Source organism: Hypanus sabinus, chromosome 14, assembly GCF_030144855.1.
Source record: "Hypanus sabinus isolate sHypSab1 chromosome 14, sHypSab1.hap1, whole genome shotgun sequence".
Taxonomy (NCBI): domain Eukaryota; kingdom Metazoa; phylum Chordata; class Chondrichthyes; order Myliobatiformes; family Dasyatidae; genus Hypanus; species Hypanus sabinus.
The window spans coordinates 109,035,666-109,045,919 of NC_082719.1; positions in this window are offsets into that span (position 1 = coordinate 109,035,666).

Here is a 10,254-nt window from a genome sequence, read left to right on the forward strand (position 1 = left end):
CAGTGTGGAGAGATTGAATTGGTTTGTGGACAGTGTGCAGAGAGATGGGATTGTTTTGTGGACACTGTGCTGTGACATGGGATTCGTTTGTGGAAAGTGTGCAGAGATGGAATTGGTTTGTGGACTGTGTGTTGAGATGGAATTGGTTTGTGGACAGAGTGCAGACGTGGAATTGGTTTGTGGACTGTGCAGAGATGGAATTGGTTTGTGGACAGTGTGCAGAGATGGAATTGGATTGTGGAGAGTTTGGAGAGAGATGGGATTGGTTTGTGGACAGTATGGAGACAGATGGGGTTGGTTTGTGGACAGTGTGGAGAGATGGGATTGGATTGTGGACAGTGTGGAGAGATGGGATTGGATTGTGGACAGTGTGGAGAGAGATGGAATTGGTTTGTGGACTGTGTGCATTGACATCGGATTGGTTTGTCAACAATGTGCAGACATGGAATTGGTTTGTGGACACTGTGGACAAATGGGATTGGTTTGTGGACAGTGTGCAGAGATGGAATTGGTTTGTGGACAGTGTGGTCAGATGGAATTGGTTTGTGGATAGAGTGCAGAGCTGGGATTGGTTTCTGGACAGAGTGCAGAGAGATGGGATTGGTTTGTGGACAGTGTGGAGACAGATGGGGTTGGTTTGTGGACAGTGTGCAGAAACATGGGATTGGATTGTGGAAAGAGTGCAGAGATGGGATTGGTTTGTGGACAGTGTGCTGAGATGGAATTGGTTTGTGGACAGTGTGCTGAGATGGAATTGGTTTGTGGACAGAGTGCTGAACAGGGATTGGTTTCTGGACAGAGATGGGATTGGCTTGTGGACAGTGTGCAGAAACATGGGATTGGTTTGCGGACAGAGTGGAGAGATGGGATTGGTTTGTGGACAGTGTGGAGAGATTGAATTGGTTTGTGGACAGTGTGCAGAGAGATGGGATTGTTTTGTGGACACTGTGCTGTGACATGGGATTCGTTTGTGGAAAGTGTGCAGAGATGGAATTGGTTTGTGTACTGTGTGTTGAGATGGAATTGGTTTGTGGACAGAGTGCAGACATGGAATTGGTTAGTGGACAGTGTGCAGAGATGGAATTGGTTTGTGGACAGTGTGCAGAGATGGAATTGGATTGTGGAGAGTTTGGAGAGAGCTGGGATTGGTTTGTGGACAGTGTGGAGACAGATGGGGTTGGTTTGTGGACAGTGTGGAGAGATGGGAATGGATTGTGGACAGTGTGGAGAGATGGGATTGGATTGTGGACAGTGTGGAGAGAGATGGAATTGGTTTGTGGACTGTGTGCATTGACATCGGATTGGTTTGTCAACAATGTGCAGACATGGAATTGGTTTGTGGACAGTGTGGTCAGATGGAATTGGTTTGTGGATAGAGTGCAGAGCTGGGATTGGTTTCTGGACAGAGTGCAGAGAGATGGGATTGGTTTGTGGACAGTGTGCAGAGATGGAATTGGGTGGTGGAGAGTTCGGAGAGAGATGGGATTGGTTTGTGGACAGTGTGGAGACAGATGGGGTTGGTTGTGGACAGTGTGGAGAGATGGGATTGGATTGTGGAAAGAGTGCAGAGATGGGATTGGTTTGTGGACAGAGTGCATAGATGGGATTTGTTTGTGAACAGTGTGCAGAGAGATGGAATTGGTTTGTGGACAGTGTGCAGAGACATGGGATTGGTTTGTCAACAGTGTGCAGACATGGAATTGGTTTGTGGACAGTGTGGAGAGATGGGATTGGATTGTGGACAGTTTGCAGAGAGATGGGATTGTTTTGTGGACACTGTGCTGTGACATGGGATTGGTTTGTGGACAGTGTGTTGAGATGGAATTGGTTTGTGGACAGTGTGCAGAGATGGAATTGGTTTGTGGACAGTGTGCAGAGATGGAATTGGACTGTGGAGAGTTTGGAGAGATGGGATTGGATTGTGGACAGTGTGCAGAGACATGGGATTGGTTTGTCAACAGTGTGCAGACATGGAATTGGTTTGTGGACACTGTGGACAAATGGGATTGGTTTGTGGACAGTGTGCAGAGATGGAATTGGTTTGTGGACAGTGTGGTCAGATGGAATTGGTTTGTGGATAGAGTGCAGAGCTGGGATTGGTTTCTGGACAGAGTGCAGAGAGATGGGATTGGTTTGTGGACACTGTACAGAAACATGGGATTGGTTTGTGGACAGTGTGGAGAGATGGGATTGGTTTGTGGAAAGTGTGCAGAGATGGAATTGGTTTGTGGACTGTGTGTTGAGATGGAATTGGTTTGTGGACAGAGTGCAGACATGGAATTGGTTAGTGTACAGTGTGCAGAGATGGAATTGGTTTGTGGACAGTGTGCAGAGATGGAATTGGATTGTGGAGAGTTTGGAGAGAGATGGGATTGGTTTGTGGACAGTGTGGAGACAGATGGGGTTCGTTTGTGGACAGTGTGGAGAGATGGGATTGGATTGTGGACAGTGTGGAGAGATGGCATTGGATTGTGGACAGTGTGCAGAGATGGAATTGGGTGGTGGAGAGTTTGGAGAGAGATGGGATTGGTTTGTGGACAGTGTGGAGACAGATGGGGTTGGTTTGTGGACAGTGTGGAGAGATGGGATTGGATTGTGGAAAGAGTGCAGAGATGGGATTGGTTTGTGGACAGTGTGCAGAAACATGGGATTGGTTAGTGGACAGTGTGGAGAGATTGAATTGGTTTGTGGACAGAGTGCAGAGACATCGGATTGGTTTGTCAACAATGTGCAGACATGGAATTGGTTTGTGGACACTGTGGACAAATGGGATTGGTTTGTGGACAGTGTGGTTAGATGGAATTGGTTTCTGGATAGAGTGCAGAGCTGGGATTGGTTTCTGGACAGAGTGCAGAGAGATGGGATTGGTTTGTGGACACTGTACAGAAATATGGGATTGGTTTGTGGACAGTGTGGAGACAGATGGGGTTGGTTTGTGGACAGTGTGGAGAGATGGGATTGGATTGTGGAGAGTTTGGAGAGAGATCGGATTGGTTTGTGGACAGTGTGGAGACAGATGGGGTTGGTTTGTGGACAGTGTGGAGAGATGGGATTGGATTGTGGACAGTGTGGAGAGATTGGATTGGATTGTGGACAGTGTGCATTGACATCGGATTGGTTTGTCAACAATGTGCAGACATGGAATTGGTTTGTGGACACTGTGGACAAATGGGATTGGTTTGTGGACAGTGTGGTTAGATGGAATTGGTTTCTGGATAGAGTGCAGAGCTGGGATTGGTTTCTGGACAGAGTGCAGAGAGATGGGATTGGTTTGTGGACACTGTACAGAAATATGGGATTGGTTTGTGGACAGTGTGGAGACAGATGGGGTTGGTTTGTGGACAGTGTGGAGAGATGGGATTGGATTGTGGAGAGTTTGGAGAGAGATCGGATTGGTTTGTGGACAGTGTGGAGACAGATGGGGTTGGTTTGTGGACAGTGTGGAGAGATGGGATTGGATTGTGGACAGTGTGGAGAGATTGGATTGGATTGTGGACAGTGTGCATTGACATCGGATTGGTTTGTCAACAATGTGCAGACATGGAATTGGTTTGTGGACACTGTGGACAAATGGGATTGGTTTGTGGACAGTGTGCAGAGATGGAATTGGTTTGTGGACAGTGTGGTCAGATGGAATTGGTTTGTGGATAGAGTGCAGAGCTGGGATTGGTTTCTGGACAGTGTGCAGAGACATGGGATTGGTTTGTCAACAGTGTGCAGACATGGAATTGGTTTGTGGACAGTGTGGAGAGATGGGATTGGATTGTGGACAGTTTGCAGAGAGATGGGATTGTTTTGTGGACACTGTGCAGAGATGGGATTGGTTTGTGGACAGTGTGGAGAGATGGGATTGGTTTGTGGAAAGTGTGCAGAGATGGAATTGGTTTGTGGACTGTGTGTTGAGATGGAATTGGTTTGTGGACAGAGTGCAGACATGGAATTGGTTTGTGGACAGTGTGCAGAGATGGAATTGGTATGTGGACAGTGTGCAGAGATGGAATTGGATTGTGGAGAGTTTGGAGAGTGATTGGATTGGTTTGTGGACAGAGTGCAGAGATGGGATTGGTTTGTGGACAGTGTGCAAAGACATGGGATTGGTTTCTGGACAGTGTGCAGAAACTTGGGATTGGTCTGCGGACAGAGTGGAGAGATGGGATTGGATTGTGGACAGTGTGGAGAGATTGGATTGGATTGTGGACTGTGTGGAGAGATTGGATTGGATTGTGGACAGTGTGCATTGACATCGGATTGGTTTGTCAACAATGTGCAGACATGGAATTGGTTTGTGGACACTGTGGACAAATGGGATTGGTTTGTGGACAGTGTGGTTAGATGGAATTGGTTTCTGGATAGAGTGCAGATCTGGGATTGGTTTCTGGACAGAGTGCAGAGAGATGGGATTGGTTTGTGGACACTGTGCAGAGTCATGGGATTGGTTTATGGACAGTGTTACAACATGGAATTGGTTTGTGGACAGTGTGAAGAGAGATGGGATTGGCTTGTGGACAGTGTGAAGAGAGATGGGATTGGTTTGTGGACATTCTGCAGAGACATGGGATTGGTTTGTGGGCAGAGTGCAGAGATGGGATTTGTTTGTAAACAGTGTGCAGAGAGATGGAATTGGTTTGTGGACAGTGTGCAGAAACATGGGATTGGATTGTGGACAGAGTGGAGAGATGTGATTGTGTTGTGGAAACAGCAGAGAGATGCGATTGGTTTGTGGACAGTGTGCAGACATGGAATTGGTTTGTGGACAGAGTGGAGAGAAGTGATTGGTTTGTGGACACAGCAGAGAGATGCGCTTGGTTTGTGGACAGAGTGCAGAGATATCGGATTGGTTTGTCAACAGTGTGCAGACATGGAATTGGTTTGTGGACAGTGTGCAGAGATGGAATTGGTTTGTGGACAGTGTGGTCAGATGGAATTGGTTTGTGGATAGAGTGCAGAGCTGGGATTGGTTTGTGGACAGTGTGCAGACACATGGGATTGGTTTGTCAACAGTGTGCAGACATGGAATTGGTTTGTGGACAGTGTGGAGAGATGGGATTGGATTGTGGACAGTTTGCAGAGAGATGGGATTGTTTTGTGGACACTGTGCAGAGATGGGATTGGTTTGTGGACAGTGCGGAGAGATGGGATTGGTTTGTGGAAAGTGTGCAGAGATGGAATTGGTTTGTGGACTGTGTGTTGAGATGGAATTGGTTTGTGGACAGAGTGCAGACATGGAATTGGTTAGTGTACAGTGTGCAGAGATGGAATTGGTTTGTGGACAGTGTGCAGAGATGGAATTGGATTGTGGAGAGTTTGGAGAGAGATGGGATTGGTTTGTGGACAGTGTGGAGACAGATGGGGCTCGTTTGTGGACAGTGTGGAGAGATGGGATTGGATTGTGGACAGTGTGGAGAGATGGCATTGGATTGTGGACAGTGTGCAGAGATGGAATTGGGTGGTGGAGAGTTTGGAGAGAGATGGGATTGGTTTGTGGACAGTGTGGAGACAGATGGGGTTGGTTTGTGGACAGTGTGGAGAGATGGGATTGGATTGTGGAAAGAGTGCAGAGATGGGATTGGTTTGTGGACAGTGTGCAGAAACATGGGATTGATTTGTGGACAGGGTGGAGAGATGTGATTGTGTTGTGGAAACAGCAGAGAGATGCGATTGGTTAGTGGACAGTGTGGAGAGATTGAATTGGTTTGTGGACAGAGTGCAGAGACATCGGATTGGTTTGTCAACAATGTGCAGACATGTAATTGGTTTCTGGACAGTGTGGAGAGATGGGATTGGATTGTGGACAGTGTGCAGAGAGATGGGATTGTTTTGTGGACACTGTGCTGTGACATGGGATTGGTTTCTGGAAAGTGTGCAGAGATGGAATTGGTTTGTGGACAGTGTGCTGAGATGGAATTGGTTTGTGGACAGTGTGCTGAGATGGAATTGGTTTGTGGACAGAGTGCTGAACAGGGATTGGTTTCTGGACAGAGATGGGATTGGCTTGTGGACAGTGTGCAGAAACATGGGATTGGTTTGCGGACAGAGTGGAGAGATGGGATTGGTTTGTGGACAGTGTGGAGAGATTGAATTGGTTTGTGGACAGTGTGCAGAGAGATGGGATTGTTTTGTGGACACTGTGCTGTGACATGGGATTCGTTTGTGGAAAGTGTGCAGAGATGGAATTGGTTTGTGGACTGTGTGTTGAGATGGAATTGGTTTGTGGACAGAGTGCAGACGTGGAATTGGTTTGTGGACAGTGTGCAGAGATGGAATTGGTTTGTGGACAGTGAGCAGAGATGGAATTGGATTGTGGAGAGTTTGGAGAGAGATGGGATTGGTTTGTGGACAGTATGGAGACAGATGGGGTTGGTTTGTGGACAGTGTGGAGAGATGGGATTGGATTGTGGACAGTGTGGAGAGATGGGATTGGATTGTGGACAGTGTGGAGAGAGATGGAATTGGTTTGTGGACTGTGTGCATTGACATCGGATTGGTTTGTCAACAATGTGCAGACATGGAATTGGTTTGTGGACACTGTGGACAAATGGGATTGGTTTGTGGACAGTGTGCAGAGATGGAATTGGTTTGTGGACAGTGTGGTCAGATGGAATTGGTTTGTGGATAGAGTGCAGAGCTGGGATTGGTTTCTGGACAGAGTGCAGAGAGATGGGATTGGTTTGTGGACAGTGTGGAGACAGATGGGGTTGGTTTGTGGACAGTGTGCAGAAACATGGGATTGGATTGTGGAAAGAGTGCAGAGATGGGATTGGTTTGTGGACAGAGTGCAGAGATGGGATTTGTTTGTGAACAGTGTGCAGAGAGATGGAATTGGTTTGTGTACAGTGTGCAGAGTCATGGGATTGGTTTGTCAACAGTGTGCAGACATGGAATTGGTTTGTGGACAGTGTGGAGAGATGGGATTGGATTGTGGACTGTGTGTTGAGATGGAATTGGTTTGTGGACAGTGTGCAGAGATGGAATTGGTTGGTGGACAGTGTGCAGAGATGGAATTGGTTTGTGGACAGTGTGCAGAGATGGAATTGGATTGTGGAGAGTTTGGAGAGAGATGGGATTGGTTTGTGGACAGTGTGGAGACAGATGGGGTTGGTTTGTGGACAGTGTGGAGAGATGGGATTGGATTGTGGACAGTGTGGAGAGATGGAATTGGATTGTGGAGAGTTTGGAGAGAGATGGGATTGGTTTGTGGACAGTGTGGAGACAGATGGGGTTGGTTTGTGGACAGTGTGGAGAGATGGGATTGGATTGTGGACAGTGTGGAGAGATTTGATTGGATTGTGGACAGTGTGCATTGACATCGGATTGGTTTGTCAACAATGTGCAGACATGGAATTGGTTTGTGGACACTGTGGACAAATGGGATTGGTTTGTGGACAGTGTGGTTAGATGGAATTGGTTTCTGGATAGAGTGCAGAGCTGGGATTGGTTTCTGGACAGAGTGCAGAGAGATGGGATTGGTTTGTGGACACTGTACAGAAATATGGGATTGGTTTGTGGACAGTGTGGAGACAGATGGGGTTGGTTTGTGGACAGTGTGGAGAGATGGGATTGGATTGTGGAGAGTTTGGAGAGAGATCGGATTGGTTTGTGGACAGTGTGCAGACAGATGGGGTTGGTTTGTGGACAGTGTGGAGAGATGGGATTGGATTGTGGACAGTGTGGAGAGATTGGATTGGATTGTGGACAGTGTGCATTGACATCGGATTGGTTTGTCAACAATGTGCAGACATGGAATTGGTTTGTGGACACTGTGGACAAATGGGATTGGTTTGTGGACAGTGTGCAGAGATGGAATTGGTTTGTGGACAGTGTGGTCAGATGGAATTGGTTTGTGGATAGAGTGCAGAGCTGGGATTAGTTTCTGGACAGTGTGCAGAGACATGGGATTGGTTTGTCAACAGTGTGCAGACATGGAATTGGTTTGTGGACAGTGTGGAGAGATGGGATTGGATTGTGGACAGTTTGCAGAGAGATGGGACTGTTTTGTGGACACTGTGCAGAGATGGGATTGGTTTGTGGACAGTGTGGAGAGATGGGATTGGTTTGTGGAAAGTGTGCAGAGACGGAATTGGTTTGTGGACTGTGTATTGAGATGGAATTGGTTTGTGGACAGAGTGCAGACATGGAATTGGTTTGTGGACAGTGTGCAGAGATGGAATTGGTATGTGGACAGTGTGCAGAGATGGAATTGGATTGTGGAGAGTTTGGAGAGTGATTGGATTGGTTTGTGGACAGAGTGCAGAGATGTGATTGGTTTGTGGACAGTGTGCAAAGACATGGGATTGGTTTCTGGACAGTGTGCAGAAACTTGGGATTGGTCTGCGGACAGAGTGGAGAGATGGGATTGGATTGTGGACAGTGTGGAGAGATTGGATTGGATTGTGGACAGTGTGGTGAGATTGGATTGGATTGTGGACAGTGTGCATTGACATCGGATTGGTTTGTCAACAATGAGCAGACATGGAATTGGTTTGTGGACACTGTGGACAAATGGGATTGGTTTGTGGACAGTGTGGTTAGATGGAATTGGTTTCTGGATAGAGTGCAGATCTGGGATTGGTTACTGGACAGAGTGCAGAGAGATGGGATTGGTTTGTGGACACTGTGCAGAGTCATGGGATTGGTTTATGGACAGTGTGCAAACATGGAATTGGTTTGTGGACAGTGTGAAGAGAGATGGGATTGGCTTGTGGACAGTGTGAAGAGAGATGGGATTGGTTTGTGGACATTCTGCAGAGACATGGGATTGGTTTGTGGGCAGAGTGCAGAGATGGGATTTGTTTGTAAACAGTGTGCAGAGAGATGGAATTGGTTTGTGGACAGTGTGCAGAAACATGGGATTGGTTTGTGGACAGAGTGGAGAGATGTGATTGTGTTGTGGAAACAGCAGAGAGATGCGATTGGTTTGTGGACAGTGTGCAGACATGGAATTGGTTTGTGGACAGAGTGGAGAGAAGTGATTGGTTTGTGGACACAGCAGAGAGATGCGCTTGGTTTGTGGACAGAGTGCAGAGATATCGGATTGGTTTGTCAACAGTGTGCAAACATGGAATTGGTTTGTGGACAGTGTGCAGAGATGGAATTGGTTTGTGGACAGTGTGGTCAGATGGAATTGGTTTGTGGATAGAGTGCAGACCTGGGATTGGTTTGTGGACAGTGTGCAGACACATGGGATTGGTTTGTCAACAGTGTGCAGACATGGAATTGGTTTGTGGACAGTGTGGAGAGATGGGATTGGATTGTGGACAGTTTGCAGAGAGATGGGATTGTTTTGTGGACACTGTGCAGAGATGGGATTGGTTTGTGGACAGTGCGGAGAGATGGGATTGGTTTGTGGAAAGTGTGCAGAGATGGAATTGGTTTGTGGACTGTGTGTTGAGATGGAATTGGTTTGTGGACAGAGTGCAGACATGGAATTGGTTAGTGGACAGTGTGCAGAGATGGAATTGGTTTGTGGACAGTGTGCAGAGATGGAATTGGATTGTGGAGAGTTTGGAGAGAGCTGGGATTGGTTTGTGGACAGTGTGGAGACAGATGGGGTTGGTTTGTGGACAGTGTGGAGAGATGGGAATGGATTGTGGACAGTGTGGAGAGATGGGATTGGATTGTGGACAGTGTGGAGAGAGATGGAATTGGTTTGTGGACTGTGTGCATTGACATCGGATTGGTTTGTCAACAATGTGCAGACATGGAATTGGTTTGTGGACAGTGTGGTCAGATGGAATTGGTTTGTGGATAGAGTGCAGAGCTGGGATTGGTTTCTGGACAGAGTGCAGAGAGATGGGATTGGTTTGTGGACAGTGTGCAGAGATGGAATTGGGTGGTGGAGAGTTCGGAGAGAGATGGGATTGGTTTGTGGACAGTGTGGAGACAGATGGGGTTGGTTTGTGGATAGTGTGGAGAGATGGGATTGGATTGTGGAAAGAGTGCAGAGATGGGATTGGTTTGTGGACAGAGTGCATAGATGGGATTTGTTTGTGAACAGTGTGCAGAGAGATGGAATTGGTTTGTGGACTGTGTGTTGAGATGGAATTGGTTTGTGGACTGTGTGTTGAGATGGAATTCGTTTGTGGACAGTGTGCAGAGATGGAATTGGTTTGTGGACAGTGTGCAGAGATGGAATTGGTTTGTGGACAGTGTGCAGAGATGGAATTGGTTTGTGGACAGTGTGCAGAGATGGAATTGGATTGTGGAGAGTTTGGAGAGAGATGGGATTGGTTTGTGGACAGAGTGCAGAGATGGGAT